The 4061-nt window shown below is 40.0% G+C and overlaps 1 long non-coding RNA gene across 2 annotated transcripts; it reads right to left on the bottom strand.

Moving 5' to 3' along the window:
* Positions 1–3016: 3016 nt before the first annotated feature.
* LOC147611713 (uncharacterized) lies at positions 3017–3851 on the bottom strand. Of its 2 annotated transcripts, none has more exons than XR_015263818.1 (3): positions 3741–3851; positions 3548–3641; positions 3017–3372 (listed from the first exon to the last, which is right to left on the bottom strand). It is a non-coding gene; the product is annotated as an uncharacterized LOC147611713 (long non-coding RNA). The 2 variants fall into 2 exon arrangements; XR_015263817.1 differs by having other exon boundaries at positions 3017–3384.
* Positions 3852–4061: the final 210 nt, after the last annotated feature.

The raw sequence follows: 4061 nt of genomic DNA on the forward strand, positions 1-4061 counted from the left end.
CACGAAAAATTAGAATTAAAAGGCGGAGAGGACTCCACGCACATGGGAAAGCATTTCATGCATCAACATGCTGTCCCATACTGCATTTCAGCAGAAAATCGACAGAAATTTGATCGCATACCCGTGGAAAAACCCACAAAAATGTATAAAAAAATATATTTTAAATTAAAAAATACTCAAAAAATACTCAAAAAATTAGAAAAAAATTCCTAAAAAACTCTAGAAATTTTGGGAATCCATTCTACTAAAAATATCCACAATAAAATATGTGATATTTTTATAAAAAATTCTATTAATTCTTATTTTAAACCATAAAAAATAGAAAAAAATAGCATTAAACTCACAAAATTCCCCCTCAACGTCGATTTGTCCATTGAATTATAGTAACACGTGTTCCAATCGCCATATCAATGATCCACGTGCAAATCATCAATTTAAATCAACAAAGTAACATTTTTTAGTAAATATTAAAATTTATTTCGAAAAAAATCAACAACAATTAACTAGAGATTGCTCAGATACCACTGTTAAAACCCTAAGATCTCTCTAGATAATTGTTATGCATAAACATGCATAAATCAGGCATAAACTCAACCACCCAACCACCCCTGAGCCCAAGGGATGCACACATGAATCATAAATGAAATACATCAAACCTCTACCTTGATGTCCCATACCATCAAGAGGTATAACACAATCCAATGGCATGTAGCTATAGTGTGAAATGGTAGGTGAGTAGATATGGACCTCTACACAAGAGACCATAGCATAAGCCTCCAAGCCCCCCTTGAGTGTGCCCCATGCCCCTATTATATAGGAGGGCCCTCAAGTGACTCTTGACTTTCCATTTCCCATGTGTGATCCTTGGATGCCTGACCCTAACCTTAACTCTTAAGGTTAGTCCTAACCCATGCTCCACTAGAGCTTGTTCCCATGCTCCCATGCTCACAAGCCTAATGTGGGTTATGGAAAATCCGGGCCTTCCCCATACCATCGTACCCAAACATGCTCCGATGGGGACAAAACTTTGCAAGCATGTGAGGGGGCACCGCCGCATGCTCGCAAAGTTTGGTTCCCATCAAAGCATGTTTGGGTTAGTTATTAGCGCCCAGTGTAGATTTTTCAAGTCTCTTGGTGATTAAGAGGCTATGGAAAATCCGGGCCTTCCCCATACCATCGTACCCAAACATGCTTTGATGGGGACCAAACTTTGCAAGAATGTAGGAGGGCCCACCCCCACATGCTTTCAAAGTTTGCTCATAATCGGAGCATGTTTGGATTGGTAATTAGCACCCAGTGTGGATTTTTCAAGTCTCTTGGTGGTTAAGGCCATGGAAAATCCGGGTCTTCCTCATACCATCGTACCCAAACATGCTCCGATGGGGACAAAACTTTGCAAGCATGTGGGGGGGCCACCCCCACATGCTTGCAAAGTATAAATCCATAAAACAAAGTCTTAGTAAGTTGTTTTCTTTAAGATGTTCTAGTGAATTTAGTTTAATTGCAAATATAAGAGAACCATAAGTACTACCTGTAGAGCCAATAGAATTATCGTGAGATGACTTGAATTGTGCACCACAACCATCCGACCAAACCCATCGCTAGCCACGTATGATCCCACAATCTCGTAAAAAATTATCATGGAGATGAAAACAGTGTTGCACAAAATGTGCATCATGTAAACAATCATCAATATAGAAATGATACTCTCGAATAATGACATGGGTCTCAGGGGCACCGCTATCCCATCTACATGGGCCTCTGCATGTCGATAGCTAATGTGGACCATAATAGCAACCTGGTGAGGTAAGCAATAGAGACAGTTAGGACATAAAAAATCAAATAAGTAATATAGCTCAAACACGAAACAAATATTATGAAATATAACCATTACTTGCTTTGAGAAGTAATACTCAGATTGTATCTCCTGAAAAGGTGTTCTCTACAAAATCAATCACAGAGACGACCACACCAATAGGTAACTCTGCCAGGCATGCTCGGAACTAACGATCCTGCCACTTGGCACAATGAGTGTGCCGTATAAAGGGGTAGATCTGCTCCCTAAATGTGGCTGTGAAGTGATAACATGGTGTATGTTTGTCCACGAGCATATGGAAATATCAAATAAAATAGAGGTTGAGGAACCCACTCAAGAAGCACAAGAAGCAGATATTCATCCAATTGAACAACTAGAACTTGAACCAAAAGTAAACACAATATCTAATCCAGAATTTGAAGAAGAAATAGAAGAACAACTTTCAACACAACGACCTCTCCAATGCGTGAAATAGAAGAAGACGATACGGGTGAACTACCTTATATTGCTACTACAAACGAGGCTACATCCATTGACGAAGATGCAGGTGGAGAGGTCTTTCTAGAAATAGATGTATTTGGAGCCATGGATCTAGTTGAGAATGAGAGAGTCGATGAGATGAGCTATAACATATTCTTATTTCTTTTTATTTGGCAAGTAATACTTGGTTTTTGTCACAATTTTCTTGTTTGGGACTATTAATGGGGGGCTTTAGTAGACAATTATCATAATTTCTTGTAAACATTTCTACATATATCCTTGTATTTGGGATCATTAGTGTAAATATTGACAGACAAATATTGGCATATTAATTTCTTATAAATATTGTTATATATCCTTGTATTTATTTGAAAAGTAGCTAAAACCTGAGTTGATAAGGACTATGGGAACTAAAAACACCTGATTTTTTTTCAAAAGCCATACTAAATAAAAAAACAAAAAAAATATATTTTTTCGACGCTTATTTAGACACAAACATAGACGCTTATTTCAACGGCCATTTCGACACTCATTTCAATGACGCGGTCAACGGCCATTTCGACGCTCATTTCAATGACGCGGGTTCTATCGAAATTAGACGTCGAAATTTGAAAATCTTGTAGTAGTGAACCTAGCATGATGTATTAAGGCTACAAACTACAACATCAATATTGAGGTTATAGCCTATAGGCATCCAAAGTAATGTGATATGATAACCAATTCATTCAAGCCAATGATTTCTTGTAAATGGAGAAGGGAACATTACCCTCTGTTTACAAAAGAGAAGACTTGTGCCACCTCTCAACCATATACACTATGTATGGCCAATTGTTTTCCACACAACATTAGAAAGAGAGCACACAATTTTTGTATTTTAATAATCTTTGACACTTGTTCAATCAAATTTAACAATTCTATGAGAAAACTTTCAATCGTCAGCTCCATTATTTACACCAATCGTGCCCTAGCGTGCCAATTCAGTGCATGGCCTTCTCATGACCTACACTGGTCTTCTTCTGAGTAACCGTGGGACTCGACTTTACGTCCTCCGCTGTGGTTGAGTTGACTCCAGCGTCCTGCAAGGATTTCTGAACACGGCGCCGTTCAGAACAAAAAAACAAGAAAAAGGTTGGTTCTGATATTTCACCTCGATCCCGGAATGTACATGGAGGAAGAAGCCACACAAGCACAGACTACTGAGACTAGATCTAATATATTACAGTCATTGGTGAGACCAGAGGACAAGCTTACCGTGTACAAGGCAATGGCGGCCGCTGCAGCAATTCCGAACACCGGGACCATCCAGAGTGCAGGGTCGGCAACGTGCAGACTATCGGCTTGGAAACTGCGCCAAGAAATCAACAAAGAGAAATTAAACACAGAAACCACAGCAGAAGGCGAATAATCGTAAGCTGAAATTGAGATCATGAGTGGGAGCTCTAACCCCATGCTCTGATCGGTTATGTATTGGCAGGGAGAGCGCAGTGAGCGATGATCGATTTGAGATAGCTTATTAGGGAGAGCGACGATCGATCTGAGCCAAAATACGCAAGAAACTTAAAACTAATATATCTACTTATACGCAAGGCGCTTGATATTTGCCGCTTCCAGCGGACGTGTCAGCTGGTCGCTAGGCCGCACGTACGTTTCGCCGACACGTGTAAGTCACCGACATACGAGACCGACCATTTTGCTCCGCCAATGCCACCCAGCCACGTAGGTCCCCTTCTGACTTGTTGCAACCTAGGCTTGCCGGTCAAATACA

This window comes from Cibotium barometz, chromosome 47 (assembly GCF_041138505.1).
Source record: "Cibotium barometz isolate CiBa-2024 chromosome 47, ASM4113850v1, whole genome shotgun sequence".
NCBI classification, from domain to species: domain Eukaryota; kingdom Viridiplantae; phylum Streptophyta; class Polypodiopsida; order Cyatheales; family Cibotiaceae; genus Cibotium; species Cibotium barometz.